This window comes from Mus musculus, chromosome 14, assembly GCF_000001635.26.
Source record: "Mus musculus strain C57BL/6J chromosome 14, GRCm38.p6 C57BL/6J".
NCBI lineage: Eukaryota > Metazoa > Chordata > Mammalia > Rodentia > Muridae > Mus > Mus musculus.
This window is the reverse complement of record NC_000080.6, coordinates 44,766,995-44,785,970: the sequence shown is the minus strand read 5'-3', so window position 1 is coordinate 44,785,970 and position 18,976 is coordinate 44,766,995.

Below are 18,976 nucleotides of genomic sequence, written 5' to 3'. Positions count from 1 at the left end.
TCTTCTTGATTTCCACGTGTTTTCAGCAAGGAATGTTAAACAGTCCAACTTTATGCCAATATTCTGGACTAGAAATAATGTGCAGGCAATGTTCTCAATCCATGATTTATCATTACATGGATGTTTTTTAGGGGGTGATTCAGATCAAACAAAAAGAATTTTGCCTTTTTGGAGTTTTTAGATTGCTTTTGAAAAATAGAGATTTTGGTCCACTATCTAGGCTTTAAAAGGAATTAACAAAAATTCAATGACAGAAGGTACAGATCAGAAGAGATTAGTTGCAAACTCTCCATGATTTTCAAATATTGGAGATACTGATTGGATATGGCCCACTATTGGAGTAACTATGCATGAGTTAAGTAATTAGTTTCAAACATTACAAGGAGATTCTGGCTTAGTCCAAAAAAGCTAACAAAGGAAGCTGAAAAAAAGTTAGCTTTAATAGAAAAGATATTGTGAGATGCCTATGTGGATTTCATACATCCCAACCTGGACTCTATTTTACGTTCCACTCCTTCTCCTACTGGGCTCATTATGCAAAGGAAAGACAGTAATTTAGAATGGAATTTTCTTAGCACACAAAGTAAAAAATTAAAGACTTACAAAAAGAAAAGATTTCTGACTAAATTGTAGAAGAAATATTAAGACTACATTAGTTATCAGGAATAGATGCAGCAGAAATCATAGTGCTTTATATTAATGCTGAGATTCCTTCATTATGGGTAATCAATCAGGATTTGCTGGAGAAATTAACCATCAAATATCCTAAAAGAAATTGCCTCTTATTTATAAAAAGAACTATTGGAGTCTCCAATGTATTGTAAAGGGAATGCCAATTTCCTGAATTGCCTACATTTTATAGTGATGCAAACAAATTGGGCATGGCCACTTAATAAAGCAGAAAAATTAAGCAAAGTAATCCAAAGCTATGTAACTCAGTTTAAAAAAATTCCTATGGTTCAATTTGATTTTCTGAACTTCTTAAAATTAATTACTGACTCTCAATATGGTGAAAGAAATATTTGCATATAGAAACTGATAATTCAGAATTAGCATAATTTTTATACATCTGCAACAATTAGAAATGTTATCTATGAAATATGAACCATATTTGGTCTCATACAAGCTAGTCAGGTCCGCTGGCACAAGAAAATGAAGAAATTGACCAATTATTACAAATGTGTCAAACGCCTCAAAATTTCATGAAAAATACCATGTTTACAGTAACAGTGAAATTTTTTATGTCACTTGGCAACAAGCCAAATCACATATAAAAAAATGTCCTACTTGTTTTTTGTATAACCAAACCTCATTACACATCACAGGTAACCCTAAGGGTACCAAAAAAAAAATTGAATCTGGAAGATGGATGTGTTTCACTTTGCAGAATTTGAAAAATTAAAGTTTGTGCACATACCAATGATATATGCTCAGGGTTTCAATGGGCAATTGCTTTGAGCTCTGAAAAGGCTGACTCTGTAATTACACAACACCTGGAAGTAAAGGCAATTATGGGGATACCTGTACAAATTAAAACTGAAAATGATGCCTCTTATGTCACCAATAAGATGAAGGAATTCTCTGCATATTATAAACCACAATGCAAGTATACCACACAAGCCTACAGGACAAGTCATTGTAGAAAGATCTAACTGTACCTTAAAAGAATCGCTAATAGAGCTGGAGAGATAGCTCAGCAGCTAAGAGCCCTGGCTGCTCTTCCAAAGGTCCTAAGTTCAAATCCCAGCAATACACATTGTGGCTCACAATCATCTGTGATGAGATCTGATGCCCTCTTCTGGGGTGTCTGAAGACAGCTACAGTGAGCAGGGCCTGAGCAAGCAGGGCTGGAGCAAGAGCTGGAGAGTTGGCTCAGCGATTAAGAGCACTGACTGCTCTTCTGGAGATCCTGAGTTCAAATCCCAGCAACCACACAGTAGCTCACAACCATTTGTAATGTGTTAGAATCCTACTGTCTTCTTGTGTGTCTGAAAACAGCTACAGTGTACTTACATATGATAAAACATTTTTTTAAAAGTTCAATATTTTAAAAAAGGAAAGAAATGCTTATAAAGCAAAAAGGAAGAATAAAGATCCCCAGGGATGGACGAAATAATGCTCTGTTAATGTTAAACTCTCTGAACACTAATGAGAAAGGAACAACAGGGGCTAAAAGACACTGGATTATAGAAAAGAGTAGAATTAAATTTACCTACATACTATAGGGATATGTTAACATCAGAAGTCAGAAATGTATTGTGCTGGGGACATCAATTTGTTCATATTACCACAGAAAACGAAAAGCTGTGGATACCATCAGATCTTTTTAAAACTCTGGGCCCTGACCCAAACAGAGCAATGAAGAGCACCTGACCAATCAGGGCATTTCCCTGGCAGCCAGCAACTCCTAGACAAGAAAATATCAGCACCTAACCACAGGCAGGCCTATGGGAAGGACTTTGGTCTCCTGCAAAAGGGACCTATCCTCAATGCAGCTCAACAACAGGCTAATGAGCAGGACAAAACAAAAATCAATGCTGAATACAGCATCCTGAAAGCCCAAGTAGCAACCATAAGCAAAAGCTTCACAGAGCTGGGAACAGAGACCAAGAGACTTTGAAAAGAATCTGCAAAGCACAAGATGTTAGAAGATAAGGTGGCCCAGGAAATAAGAAAATTTCATGAAGCAGTAACCAAATTACAGGAAAAAGAAGGATCTCTGTTGGGTTCTTATTTTAGTTCTGGATATGCTCCTGACAGATCAGCAGAAAGATCACATCAGACACCTGAGAACCTTGAAAAAGACATTGGAAATAATTGAGAATCACCTACAAAACTGAGCAATTAGTAGCTAAAACAAATGGGAGTAAATGAAATGTGAAATATTTTATGTGCCTGGCCCTTTAAGTGATCCTACACTTGAAAGTGAATTGGGCTACCAACTGGAGAAGACAGGTGGTGGCAGCTTATCAAGAAGCTGAACTCACAAGAGACAGCTATATCAGGGTCCTTTCAGCAAAATCTTGCTAGTGTATGCAATGGTGTCAGCGTTTGGAGGCTGATTATGGGATGGATCCCTGGATATGGCAGTCTCTAGATGGTCCATCCTTTTGTCTCAGCTCCAAACTTTGTCTCTGTAACTCCTTCCATGGGTGTTTTGTTCCCAATCCTAAGAAGGGGCAAAGTGTCCACACTTTGGTCTTCCTTCTTCTTGAGTTTCATGTGTTTTGCAAATTGTAACTTATATCTTGGGTATTCTAAGTTTCTGGGCTAATAACCACTTATCAGTGAGTACATATCATTTGAGTTCTTTTGTGATTGGGGCCTAGCAAACACAGAAGTGAATGCTCACAGTCAGCTATTGGATGGATCACAGGGCTCCCAATGGAGGAGCTAGAGAAAGCAACCAAGGAGCTAAAGTGATCTGCAACCCTATAGGTGGAACAACATTATGAACTAACCAGTACCCCAGAGGTCTTGACTCTAGCTGCATATGTATCAAAAGATGGCCTAGTCGGCCATCACTGGAAAGAGAGGCCCATTGGACTTGCAAACTTTATATGCCCCAGTACAGGGGGAACGCCAGGGCCAAAAAGTGGAAATAAGTGGGTAGGGGAGTGGGGGTGGGGGAGAGGGTATGGGGGACTTTTGGGATAGCATTGGAAATGTAAATGAGGAAAATACCTAATTAAAAGAGAAAAAGCTGAACTGAGCCAGAGAAGATATTGTTAGACAGATAAAACAACCCATCATGAACACACAAAGTAGCTATGTAAGTTTTTAGAAATAAAGAATTATAAAACTTTTTTTAACAAAAAGAACAAGTTCCCTATACTAAGAAGGGGCAACGTGTCCACACTTTGGTCTTCGTTCTTCTTGAGTTTCATGCGTTTAGCAAATTGTATCTTATATCTTGGGTATCCTAAGTTTCTGGGCTAATATCCACTTATCAGTGAGTACATATTGTGTGAGTTCCTTTGTGATTGTGTTACCTCACTCAGGATGATGCCCTCCAGGTCCATCCATTTGCCTAGAAATTTCATAAATTCATTCTTTTTAATAGCTGAGAGTACTTGGAAGGAGTTACAGAGACAAAGTTTGGAGCTGTGACGGTAGGATGGACCATCTAGAGACTGCCATATCCGGGGATCCATCCCATAATCAGCTTCCAAACGCTGACACCATTGCATACACTAGCAAGATTTTGCTGAAAGGACCCAGATATAGCTGTCTCTTGTGAGACTATGCCGGGGCCTAGCAAACACAGAAGTGGATGCTCACAGCTATTGGATGGATCACAGGGCTCCCAATGGAGGAGCTAGATAAAGTACCCAAGGAGCTAAAGCGATCTGCAACCCTAGAGGTGGAACAACATTATGAACTAACCAGTACCCCAGAGCTCTTGACTCTAGCTGCATATGTATCAAAAGATGGCCTAGTCTGCCATCACTGGAAAGAGAGGTCCATTGGACTTGCAAACTTTATATGCCCCAGTACAGGGGAAAGCCAGGGCCAAAAAGTGGGAGTGGGTGGGTAGGGGAGTGGGGGTGGGGGATGGTATGGAGGACTTTTGGGATAGCATTGGAAACGTAAATGAAGAAAATACCTAATAAAAAATATAAAAAAAAAAAAAAACAAGTTCCCAGCAAAGAGGGTTCCAAACAAAGTCTCTAACAGGCTTCACATTGAACGATCCTATTACCCTCAGTAAACCTACGCTAGCTTCTGCACTGAAGGCCTTGGTAGCAACAGAGAAAGACAGTGACTCAGTCATTACCCAGGAACTTTTCAACACATTACAGTACATGTGATGTGAAAACAGCCCCAATGTCAGCCAGGAGACGGCTAGTGAATTCACCTGCCGTAACTTTTATGCAGTGCAGCACTCTGTACAACTATGAGGAGGAATCTGTCCTGAACCACAGATGTGCACAGGATATAGTCAACAGCACAATGTCAGCAGAGGGATGCACTGTAGGATTCCATACATCTTAGGATAAGGCCAATAAGACAAACCAGGAATTTCCACAGGCACACCTCTGTGCAGGGAAAGTAAAGAAGTTAATTTTTTATTTTTTAAAAAGGTATATTGCTTGACTTTTTAATGTACCAGGAAACACGTTAACTGCAGAACAATAAAAATGTATAAAAATGAAGAGAAAGGAACATGTTCTTCCTCTCTCTGAGCAAATAAACCTCATAGGGATTGAGACAAAACAAGACAGTAAGCTCCACATGAGAGGGGGCAGGGGATTCAAAGAGTGCTGGTCAGCCAGCTTTGCCCACCAACATGCACATCTGCATGGACATGCATACATATAAAACACACACACACTTGCACACACATATCATAGAAATCATAAGTGAACACACACACATCATAGAAATCACAAGTGAGAAGAAAGCAATGAGGACATCATAGTGGAAGAACAGTTGAATTTAGATTATGCACAGTAGATAGTTCAAGTGAGACCCATGACTCTGATATTCAGCCATGGGAACTGAAAATTCCTAGGGAGCACAGAACTTAGACAGATGATGTTGAGGTAGTTGGAGAAATTTTTCTCTTGAAGCCTCAAATCTGTCACACTAACCCCCAACCTGTGAGAAGCCTTTCCCACATTGCTGGTCATCCAGTCAGCACTAGAGTGTAAGCTCAGGAAAGAACTCTCCAACAGCACTCACAGAAACAGGATTGACAAGCTGCTACTCAGGCCCTGTCAGTGTGAACCAGGACCTGCAAAGGTTGAAGAGACCATCTTGTGATGCAAGGAACAAGAGGGAACAAGAGGGAGAAAGGCCACATGTCACTCAAAAAGGTGACAATGAGAGCAACTCATTTCCAGTGGGCAACACTCTTTACAATTTTCATCTATGAAGTTGCCTCTGACCTTACATGACCCCTCTAAAGCAAATGAGCTTCAGGCCTCTGACCACATCAATCAAAAACTCTGTGCTTATTCCAGAAGTGGCTCCCAAATAGCTCTTCTAACCCAATGGTATGTCAGTATGTGATATGTGATCAACCTATCTCCTTTAATGGACTGCAGCTTCTAGTAGAGCAGGAAAGTTTGCTTTCCTGAAAGAGGCAAACTCCACAGAAAGTCTTGTAAGTGATCACAGAAATGGACTACTGAATAAGACATTGGAGAGTGCCTGGATAAGGTGGAGGATGGTTGCATAGGCTTGACGGTGCTTATGCTTAGACATGAGGGCAGCCTGCCCTGATGCTTTCTTTATTCATTATACCTGCTGCTGCTGCTGCTTGGTATATAGGTCGTTGATCTTAATGCTGGACTCCACACACAGTGATTATGTTTCCTTGGAGTATTCTTGGTAGTATAGTCTGCCCCCTCCAACTTTCTGTTCTCCTTCCTTAGTGTGATCACTTTATGCTTCACCTGAGTATATTCATTCAAGAGGTGGCAAAGTTTGATGCTGAACTACAACCAAACAAATGGTGAGCCACTGCCAGCTTCATCTGCCTCCCACTCCTTCAAGTACTCGTGAGTACTAGACAGCAAAAGGGATGAGGATATGATCCTGGAAGAGGATATGATCCCCATTTGTGCTTATACATCTATAGTTTTGGAAAACCATGAGCAGGGAGAGGGCAAACCCTGCCTGAGAGATGAGACAAGAAGCAATAGGAATGCAGTCTTTCCATGTGTCTCATGGAACCCAGATCTTTAAATCTCCTGTCAGAGCTCCAGAGGCTCAGAGCTGATGGATTTCACCTCATAATGCACCCCCTTTTCTTTCTAGAGGCGCCAGAGTTGGGCAGGACAATGCTTGTAGGGGCTAGCAGATGTTTCACACTCAGGAAAACTGAGTCATGAGGGACAAGTCTGAGTCTCAGGGCAAGCCTTTTGCTAAGAGGCAGACAGTATAGAACCAGAGCCATCACTTTGGTTCAAAAACAAAGAAGGGAAGAAGCATTCCGTGCCAATTCCTGGGGTCCCAGTCATGTCAGCCACTAGTAGGATTCATTCTCTTTAATCAGCTCCTTGCACTTATCTAAAGTCTCTTATCTCCTGGTGCATTTCCTGAAGGTGGCACTTCTGGAGTTGTATATTGAGTATGTAGAACTCAAAGTTCTCCTGAGGTAGGGCATACCCCTTGGGTGCAACAAACCCCACGAATGCAGGATTCAAGGATAAGATTAATTCAGGCTGCATCCAGAACTACTCTTCAGGAGATTCCAAATTTTGGCTCCTATGTGCTGGTCCTCCTGGTGCTTAATAAAGTTATTATCCTAGCCGCAGGCCAAAAGAAGATGTGGGGGGAGGGGGAAGGAGGGAGCTGGCCTAGATGAGCTCTCAGTGGGACTGAGGGAAGACACTAGCTCTCTAAGAAATTCCTAGGTGTGTCTGACAGAAACCTAGGTCCACCAGAATCCCTTGATGATATTTCTCCTATGAATACCCAGAGGACATGACCAGTACTTCCAGGAAAGGGGCTTTATAAATTCCCCACATGATTTCAGTTTGTCACAAAGGTGAGCACAAGGAAAAAGTGCTCTGCTGCTCAAAGTGGAGTTTCAGGGCCTCATCACTGGCATCACCTGGAAACTTGTGACAGGCAAATCCTTAGGCCTTATTTTGAACCCCCAATTCTCATTATCTGGAGGTATACACACATGAGCACATGCACACACAAACACACACAATTATAATTCCCAGTGAATATAGGGACATGGCATTGTTCATTGTCTCAGAGAATAATGAACAGAGCCAGGGAAGAGCAGGGATGACCTGCAGGCCATTCAGTCACACACTGAGGACCACCAAGTAGGACCAGGCCCCTCCAGCTACTAGGAGGGCCAATCAGACCCCACTCACCTCCAGAGAAAATACAAAAAAGATTCACCAAAAACTCACGGCCCCTAGCATCTTGCATAAGCCAACAGCTGTCAAGGCCTCATAAAAGGCACGATGGCAGCTCACACACTACTGCCCTTATCCCCAGATTGTGACTCAGACTACAGGCTCTGCTATTCATTTGAAGGAAACAAAAATATTTCGTGTTCCCATTCACTCCTAACTGGGATTCAAGTTCTGCCTCACGATGGCAGCTCACACACTACTGCCCTTATACCCAGATTGTGACTCAGACTACAGGCTCTGCTATTCATTTGAAGGAAACAAAAATACTTCGTGTTCCCATTCACTCCTAACTGGGATTCAAGTTCTGCCTCTAAGAGGTGCATAGGAAAATTAGTTTGGGTGTGAGGACACCCGGATGTGCAGCCTTCTGTGACATGAGGAAAGCTGACTTAGCAGAAAGGGATCAAGACACAACAGGGAGCTGGGGATAATGACTGCCTGTCTGTTGTTCAAATCCTTATTGGTGCAATGGACCAGGATTCCACTAAGTTCATTCCTCTCAATGCTGATCTTATGGAGACCCCTCTTTAGTTTCTCCAACTTCTTCATCTGCTGCTCCTGCTCAGTGATGGTGGAGGGTTGGGATGATGCCTTCCCGCCAGACCTTGTAGGTGGATAAATGCAAGTGAACTTGCATAGTTGATGGCACAGAAAGACTGCTGAGTCTCTAAAAGAAGCTGAGGATGAGGGAATGCTAGAGACACAGTGAATCCCTGAAAGAGCAAGAAAGCTATCTTCAAGCTGGGCTCCTTAGTTATGTCCTTGTTCACACTCATCATAGCTAGATATATCCCTCACTCCCCATTGCAGTCCCCATGTCACTGAAATGCAGAAGCTAGCCCATACATGAAGAATTGGAGGGTATTGTCAGATCAAATCTGATATGATACAAATAAGTCCTGAAGTCCATAGTGGTTAAGGCCACCAAGTCCTAAACCTGTATTCAAGTTCAAAGTGTCTGAATGTCAGAGACCTTGATATATGACCAGGATAGTACCCTCCTGTTCTTGGCATCACATACCCATATAATCTACAGAAACCTAGAACTTCCTCTTGGCATCCTTTGCCACTCAGAATGAAATTAAAGCGCTCCCAGCAAAAACAGCTGCATGCTTGTCAATTCCTGTATCTGTGCTAAACTAACCATCAGAAATTATTGATGCTGAATCTACTCAGTATGAACACATAGGCTCCAGATGATAAACCCGACTCCTAGAAGACCCAGTGCAAGCCCACCTCCTCCAGGAAGCTCCCTATCCCCAGCCAATTGTTTATTCTGCCTTCCCCAGGAACATTTTTTTCTTGCCTTAACAGAAAGACTGTCACTTTCCAACACTGCTCAGGAGTTAGTCATTCCACTCAAGTGGCAAAAAGGGCTTTCCCTGCAGTGGACTCCCTTTGTAAACTTCATATGCTTTGTAAAATTTGTAAACCCACAAGGTAGGAACATGGCCAGACCACTGCCTGAGAAGCTCTAGCATCCATGCCTATCCCCTGGGCCTCCCTAAGTGTCCTAACTGTCACAAAGGCCATCTTCAGCCCCTCAACAGGACCCTCCCCATATTATGCTAATTTTAGGTGAAACGTTTAAACAAAACACACCAATCCCCGAATAGGAAAACCTACCAATCCCTGAAATTCCAACAGAAACTCTCTAATCCCTGACCACTAAAACTCAGCTATCCCTAAACAGGAAAATTTACTAATCTCTGAGCTCTCCCAAGCTCAGGACTTGAAATCCCACCACTCCTCATTTTGCAAATTTCCACACTATGGAGCTCCCTTTACCACTCTCAGGACCCTGTATAGGCACTGTGCCTGGTCCAGTTCTTGGTGTCTCCTCCTCCTAGTATCTTAGGCAGTCACTCCTAGATTCCTCCATTAAATCTGGACCAGAAAAGAAATTCCTCCCGACACATAATAATCAGAACAACAAATGCACTAAATAAAGATAGAATATTAAAAGTAGTAAGGTAAAAAGGTCAAGTAAGATATAAAGGCAAGCCTATCAGAATTACACCAGACTTTTCACCAGAAGAGACTGGACAGATGTTATATAGACACTAAGAGAACACAAATGCCAGCCCAGGCTACAATACCCAGCCAAACTTTCAATTACCTTAGATGGAGAAACGAAAGTATTCCACGACAGAACCAAATTCACACATTATCTTTCCACGAATCCCGCCCTTCAAAGGATAACAGAAAAAAAACAATACAAGGACCGAAACCCCGTCCTAGAAAAAGCAAGAAGGTAATCCTTCAACAAACCTAAAAGAAGACTGCCACAAGAACAGAATGCCAACTTTAACAACAAAAATAATAGGAAGCAACAATTACTTTTCCTTAATATCTCTTAATATCCTTTCTACTTTTTGACTAAAGCAAAATTCTTTGTGGTTCCACTCCTTATAAGCAGCCTTCCTCAGCAGGTATCCTATCCATCCGGCATCTCTAGTATCCTGGGGGTTTCAAGGCAACTTCAACCTTATAGCTTCTTGTTCCAATGCCTGGGATTTACATATGACCTTCTGTGCTCCTCCAAAAGACTTGTTACTTCTCCAGCTCTGTCTTCTGTAGCACTTTAGGCTCTGATTGACCATCCTCCACTGCTGCTGCTTATTTGGGTGGTCATCCCATGATACCAGCATCTCGTAATATGCTGAGATCTTCCTCTGCAACCGGGCTTCACCCTTCATGGTGCTAAGCCTCAACTTCTTTGCATGATTCCTGCAGTTCTAGACCATTAACTGAAACTGAGGCTGCACCTTCACCAATGGACTTTCCTGGCCACTCATAATGCCACAGTTTCTCTCTGTGACCCCTTCATGCCTTCAAATCCAGTACCATCTGGGTGATTCTTATACATTACCAAGTCCATCTAAACACAAGGAACAACCTTGGCTATGTCTGGAACACAGCTTCTTTGTGATCTCAGAAAATTCTTCCCAGAAGATTTCACCGCAGTGATGCTGGTCTCTTCTTAATCACTGTTAATTTAAACCAGGGCTACATGGCTAAAGCTGACAACAAGTTCTGCTTTCCAGAGCTGGAATATGGCCCACTTGTTCTTTTACATTATCACCAGCTTTATGTGTTCAAACTCCTTCACTGCTTAAGCTTGGCCATCCTGGACCTTGCCCTTTAGATTGACCTCAAATTCAGAGATTTGCATGGTTCTGTCTCTTGAAAGCTGGGATTAAACGCATGAACCACCATGCATGGAACTAAACTTTAACTTGAGCATCCTCTGTAATAGGCTGGCCTTGAACTCAGAGATCTGCTTGCTTCTATCTCTTGGGATTAAAAGCATGTGCCACCCTGCCTGGACCTAAGCTTTTTCATTATAGATCTTAACCAAGTTGAAAACCAAGAATAGCCATCACAATCTATCTCTTGTCAATTTGAGACATAATTGTATCTCCTCTTGTCCAAATGTAAACAATAACCAGGACATAATAACACCTAACATGATATAACTCCCCCTTGTACAACAAATTTATCTGGGTGGGATCTTGCCTTATTATCATCACTTCCTTAATTCCTTTTATCCTTGAAAATAGGATTTGGCTTCATTCCACTTCCTGGTGCTCCCTTACTCTTTGAACTATACATTTGGTATTTTCCTTCCTAAGCTTGCTACACTTGATCAAACTGCTGTTCATGAGTGTATACTAGAGGAAAAGTCTATGCTGGGCTTTTTTGAGACATTCTCTGTCAATTCAATTAGTTTGAATTTCTACACCTTAGCCTCAGGCAGACTTTTCGTACAAGGGTGAAAAGCAACCACAGTCTCCACCAAAATATCAGAAGAACAATCTCAAGGCAGCGTATTGATATCAGGAAAAAGCTTGAGGGAGATCCCCAGAGTTCAAATCACCATTAACATTAATGTATTACATATTCCTTCTAGGATGACCCATTTAGTCCTATTTAAAGCATTCTATGGCTTTCCAAATTCCAAGGCCCCAAATCCACATTCTTCTAATCAAAATATAGTCTGGCCTGTCACAATGATACTCCCCAGTCTCTGGTACCAACTTCTGTCTTAGGCTTTCCACTGCTGTGAAGAGACATCATGACCAAAGCAACCCTTAGAAAGGACAGCATTTAATTGGTACTAGCTTACAAAATAAAAGGTTCATTCTATTACTATAATGGTGAGAAGCATGGCAGTGTCCAGGCAAGCATGGTGCTAGAGGAGCTGAGAGTTCCACTTCTTGTTCATAAGGCAAACAGGAGAAGACTCAGTATCCTCAGGCAGCCAGAAGGAGGGTCTCAAAGCCCACACCCACACAGTGACACACTTCCTCCAACAAGGCCACACCTATTCCAATAAACCCACATCTCTTAATAGTTCCATTCACTGAGCCAAGCATATTCAAACCATCACACCTTCCCCAGGAGCTACAATGCCTCTGCTGAGGAGACTTTCTCTCAGAGCTGTGTGGTTGCTGGTTGCCTGTGTCTCTGGATACTCTTCCATTGGGACACTCTCCTGCTTCAAAGCTATGTAGATCCTAGGCTTCCAAGGCTTAGGACCCTTCTCATCCCAGCAGAAAGGCCAAGATTTTGGTGTTGTGAATCAAATAGACTCTATTTGGCGCCTGTGCTTCCCTGCCTTTGGAGGGATTGAACTGCACTAGGACTCTTTCATCTCCAGTTAGCCTGCAGCAGACTCACCTTCCAGCTCATCTATAGCACAACACCCAATCCACTAGCTCCAATTAGGTAAGCTCCCTTCTAGTTGGTGTAAACGCTTCCCAGAGTCCAAGAAAGTGACTGTTGAGAATCTATCTCTGGTATTCTTAGAGGTGGAAGTACCACCAGCCAAGTCCTTTAAGGCTATTGTTGGCTGTCTACAGCAGATTCCATTGCCCCTGTTTTTTCCTCCCCCCTCCCCCATCACTGGAGCTGCAACCTTGCGGCTCCTTAGGCCCTACTGGGCCATTGCATCTCTACCTGATCTCTTCACCTGACCTTATCCCACCAATCTTCATTGCAGTTTCTTTAGTCCCTCCTAGGCCATGACCACCTTTCCTGCCTTTTTCACCTGACCTTGTGCTACCAGACTTGGAGCTACAACTTCACAGTTCCTTATGCTCTACTGGGTCATTGCATCCCTACCCGCTCTTCTTGGACTTTCACTTCAGAGTTGCCTATAGTTGCACAGCTTCTTTTGGCTCATGTGGCTTTTGGGACCCCATTTCCTTATTCTTTCCTGTGGATTAGACCCCACTAGAGACACTTCTTGCCTTCAGGCTTCTGCCATTCTGGCTTATTCAGGCTCTCTGCTCCAGGCTAAGCTCTGACCCCCCACTGAGTATGTGATGACCCACTAAACATCTTGTCTCACTCCTGGCCTTCATGGGTTCTGTCTTTGGGCTCTCTGCCTTCAGGCTCCTCACTAAAAGTTGTGGTACCAGATACCCAGCGCTGAGCTTAGCCAAGCTCCTCTCTGACTCCCGTTGAGTGTGTGATATCCCACTGAATGGTTTGTGCCATTCCTTCTTCTGCTTTTTTAACCATGTGAATGGTGTCTTCTATACCTTGTCATTCACCCTTGGGATGCCTTTTAGAAAACCTCCAGCCTCTCCACCTGGCAACTGACCTGAGGGGACTCAAACTTATTTGCCCTTAATAGCACATAAATGATCAATCAAAATAGCCTCAAAACAGTAACCTAGACCCACCCTAGATCTCAATATTACTTGGGACCTTTACAAATCCTGTCAGCAATCAGGGAAATTGAAAGAGATTTCCTAAGTCCTAGCCTTCTCTAATCCCTGATTCTAAGCTTTTCCCATTTTTTTTTTCCTGTACTCCCACTCAGTTCCTTTTAGCTACAAAGCCTGAACAATATGATTCCTCCACTATTTTCAATCTGGCTATGAACCTCCCCAATACTAGACTAAATCTACAAGTCACTTTCCTTCTCCACTCCTTCAGTTTTCCCTTTCTCCTTCTCTAGCAACAGGTTGCCCAAATAAGCTCTCCCAGGGACCCATTTTTAGCATACCATCAGCCAGCCCCTAGTTTTCCTGCTACTAGCTCTTGCTCTGCAAAACGACCTCCTTTACCTCCCTGTACCTAGCCTAAGCCAGCTATTGCTCTCCTTTTGCAGGAACTTGTTGGAGGGCATGACTTGGTCAGAGTACATGCAGGACTCATTAAGCAAACTCAAATAGAGGAGAGATTGGGATTCTATACTGCTAGTTACTCCACCTTTTTAAAGCAATTCCAATGTGTTGCCCAATCTTATAATCTCACCTTCCATGATATACATACAATCCTTACAATCTTCTTCCTGAGGAGCACAGGCAAGTTTGGGATCAGGTTAGGGCACATGCAGATAAAGTCCACCAAACTGACAGTGCCCACTCTACTGGGACCAAGGCAGTCCCCAGCCAGAACCCTGAATGGGATTAAAACACCCCAGGGGAATTAAAGCTAAAGATGAGTTCATGACTTGTCTACTGGTTGGGAGTTTTTAAGGCCTCCCTTAAAGCAGTAAATTATAAACATGTATGAGAACTCATCCAGCACAAACAAAAACTTACCTTAATTCCAAGAGCCACTTACCAAGACCGTCTGACAATATACCAATCTGGATCCTGACTCCAGATGGAAGACAACTCCTTATGGCATACTACTTCTCTGAGTTTCTCTTATATAAGGGTGAAATTTAAACATCTAGAGAAAGGATCCCTGATTCCACTCGCAGAAATTTTAACTGTGTCTTTTAAGGTATACCATAGGAGCAATTTAAAGGCCTCAAGATTCCTGATGGCTTTTCAGCTGGCCTCAGCAACTGCTTATGCTCCCAAGTCTTCAAAAGCCTAAAAAACTCCTGGTCCCTGTTTTAAGTATGGTCAGAAAGGACACTGTACCTGGCAATGCACAAGACATCATAAGCCATTGCAACTATGTCCAAGGTACCATCAAGAGGGACATTGGACTACTGACTATCCTCATGTCCCTTAAGATATAAGGGCATCAGACTCAGAAGCCCCTACAGCCAATCTCCTAGGTCTCACCATGGACAACTGAGGGGACCCAGGCTCCTTTGGCCTGACTACTACCATCTCTAATAGGAAGCCTTGGGTAGTCATCACAGTATCAGGGTGTTTGATCTCATTCCTTCTGGATTCTTGGAATACCTGTTCAGTCATGATGGAGTTCTACAGACCCAACTCTCCTTCCAGTTTCCCTATTGGCAGCCTTACTAGGCTTATCAAATCAAAACATTATCCCCCTTACCCATTCCTTACTAGTGGTACCAACTTGTCCCATCCCCTTCCTAGGAAGGGACCTCCTGGCCAAAACGGGAACCTCTATTTCATTTGCTTCCCATATCTGCTTAACTGCAGCCTCACCAGTTATTCTTCTCCCCAAACTACAAATCCCCTGATACACCTTTTCCTTTAACAACTTCTGAGGTTGATCCCCAGGTATGGGATGCCCAAAATCCCTCTGCAGCCAAACACCATCCTCCTCTCATTCTATGGCTGGCCAGTCCTGCCTCCTAGCCTCATATCCCAACCATCACCTCTCCCTCATCACCTCCTGACTCCTTTGTTGCACTGTCTTCACAAGCACTACCTTTGCACACATACCCTCTACTTGCCTCAAACTCATCCTTATCCCCTATCTTCCTCAATCAACATTGGAACTTGGTCCTCTTCACTCCTCTTGGTCCCAACCTCCCTCCTCTTTCTCCAGGTCCCTTCAAGGTTATCATTATTACTCAACTGCTGCTAAGATCAATGGCCTCCCTCACTGGATTCAACTTGAGTCTCATGTTAAGCTATTACTTGAAGTTAATCCTCCTTTTTACATCTCAACCCCACAGGGTCGTCTACTCTTAAGTTTAAAAAGGTATCAAGGTTGAGTAGCTTGCCTCTGATCTCAGTAGAATGATATCTCATACCCATGTTGAGACCTTAGCCCAAACCTACTGGGTTATGCCCTACTTCTATTTTCCCTTGCTCACTCCTATCAGTAGTATGTAAGGAGATTTGAAGTTCAGGAAACCCATATTCAACAGCTCAAACATATCATTCATATGATAGCATCTGGAAACTTGCTCACCAGCAGAGTTTTGAAAGGATATATGGATCCTCGCACCACCTGTGTGGTTTTTAAAACACCCGTTCCATATACTTGTTTCTTCTATGATCAAACTAGGGATTACTGGGAACATTGGCCAGAGACTTTTGAAGGCTGTTGTTATTGGTCCTGTAAGAGACCTGATGCATATTCAGGAAGGCATACTACATTTTATGCAGACTGCAGAATTTTTATATCCGAATGGAGGACCAATGGAACCCCAGGGGGGAGGCAGGAGCCATTGGTAAATTTTACAGTAACATTCATCATTGCTACCATTTTGCCATTATCAAAATTCAACTCTCTCAACCCCTGGGTATAGATACAGAAAAGGAAGTGGGCCAATGTTCCTAAAATGACCTTACATCATTTATATCAGTCCTCTTAGACAATATTGATCCCACCTCTCTATCATACCATTTATTTCAGACCTGAATAATAACTGAAAAATAATTGAATAATTTGTACCTGACTGCTTTGGAGAATGTTGGGCCAACGTCACATCCACCATCTATTGTCTTGTCTGTTGGCTTATTAGTTTTTTTCACCTCTCTGCTCATTAATTGTTTCAAGTCAAACATTACAACCACCCTATGTCTTTTCCACATTTCTTGCTTTGGTATTTCAGACTCCTTTAACTCCTCAGGAGCACATTTTGTGGGCACACTAGATCCTGCTGCAGACTGCAATAATACCATGACCCTTAACACCACCAGTCAGCCACTGTGCCTAAGTGTTCACCATGCCTTTATTCTCTGCAGCACTCAATTCTACCACTGCCTACCCACTGAGTGGTCTGGGATGTGTGCCCTGGTGTTCCTTTTTCCAATGCAAGGGGTGGTACCTGGTGAAAAACCTTTGCCAGTTCCTATCATAGGGTTTATAGCATAAAGTCATAACAAATGAGCACCTCCGATCCTGCCTTGCCTTGCTTTCCTGGGTGTAACTGCTGGGGTTGTCTCTGTAAGGCAGGGCTGATTACTTCTCTAGCTATTTACCATCTGTTTCCCTCTCCTTCATTAAGGATCTCCAATGGGTGGAACAGGTTATCCTCACCCTCCAGGGCCAAATACACTCACTGACAGCTCTAGTGCTGCAAAATCAGCAAGAATTAGATTTGTAGCAGTAGTTCACAGAGACGGGGCGGGGGGGGTCATCATCAGGGACAAATGTTGCCTTCATATCAACTATTCTGGCATAGTAAAAGATAAAGTCCTATAACTCCAGATGGATCTTTAAACCATAAAAAAAACAGTTTAATTCTTCTGGCCATGTGTTGTTATTAATGAATCTAATATGGAATTGGATACTACACTTCCTGTTTCCCCTTTTCCTTCTTTTCTTAATCCTATGAATCACAGACTGCCCCATAAACTTCTTGTTTAGATTCCTTCAATACCATATCCAAACGATTTTTTAAAAAATTTTATTAGGTATTTTCCTCATTTACATTTCCAATGCTATCCCAAAAGTCCCCCATAGCCACTCCCCCCACTCCCCTACCCACCCACTCCCCCTTTTTGGCCCTGGGGTTCCCCTGTATTGGGTCATATAAAGTTTGCAAGTCCAATGGGCCTCTCTTTCCAGTGATGGCCGACTAGGCCATCTTTTGATACATATGCAGCTAGAGTCAAGAGCTCCGGGGTACTGGTTAGTTCATAATGTTGTTCCACCTATAGGGTTGCAGATCCCTTTAGCTCCTTGGGTACTTTCTCTAGCTCCTCCATTGGGAGCCCTGTGATCCATCCAATAGCTGACTGTGAGCATCCACTTCTATGTTTGCTAGGCCCCTCTTGCCTGAGCTAGTATCTTGCCAGCAAGAATTCACTCGGACAACCAGATCCTTCTACGGCAAAGTTTTTATTGCTTCAACATAAGGAAGACCCCGAACCCGGAAAATGGTGCTGCTTATATAGCCCGCAGCATGACGTTTCAGCACCTGATGTGGCGTGGCAGCACCTGATTAGTTGCTTGCCCATCACCCCATTACTACGCCCCGATATGGGCAGTGACTGGGCGTGAATTCACTCTTGCACTTGCACATAAGGCTTGTTTACTAGTTAGGCGCAGTGGGAGCCAGCGCTATCTTATAATGGTGATTGCTCATGGCACGGCTCTCCACATCTCCCCCTTTTTATTTTATTAAAATTTGAGGCTGATCTAGGCCTCTGCAGTCATGTCCATCTGCTGTGGCTCCTGTCTTAGGTTATTCCTGCAATGTCACAGCCTTTCCTTTCATAGGGTAACCCTATCGCCACTGGTTCCGTGTCTTAGGTTGGTCTGTACATGAGGAAAGTTGCCCATCTCTGGATACCGCAGTACTGTGTGACAGTAACTGCCAAATGACCTAGGGAGAACTCTATAAAAGAGGCTAGCCAAAAAACAAATTAGTAAAACTCAGCGAAGTGCAAGTGCTGATCAATGAGCGTTGAGTGTCTCTCATCCCAGTGCAATGGATCCACAAATCCGTGGGATGCAATGGCAGAGAACTCAGATGCCATTTAAGTCTTAAGCATGGATAGCCAAATTTCAGAGGAAGCCCCTTGTTCAATGGCTGCAAGTGCCTGAGTAATAACAACCTTGTCATGGTTTTGTTGGGTTTTAAGCTTACAAACCAACCAGAGCATGAACACAAGTCCACAGCAGATGGCAGCAACAAATAAAACTACCCCCACCCACTCCTTAAAATAAGAAAATGCAGATGAAATCCAGGAGGAGAGGCCCTCTGTCAATGACGGGTCCACTCTCGTCGAGTTGATCCTTAAAATTGCCGCCCTCAGGGCCTCAAGAGTCTCATCGAACCCCTTGGACCAATTTCCTGCAAGATACAAGGAGAGCTGTCTAGACAGATTAGCTGCACGAGTAAAATTTTCATATTAGACACTGGCAATGCACAGAACACCCAATTTTCTTTCACAGCCCAACTGGGCCAACTGGTATAGAACACTTATTTGTTCCTCAACCAGATCGAGGTGCTGATT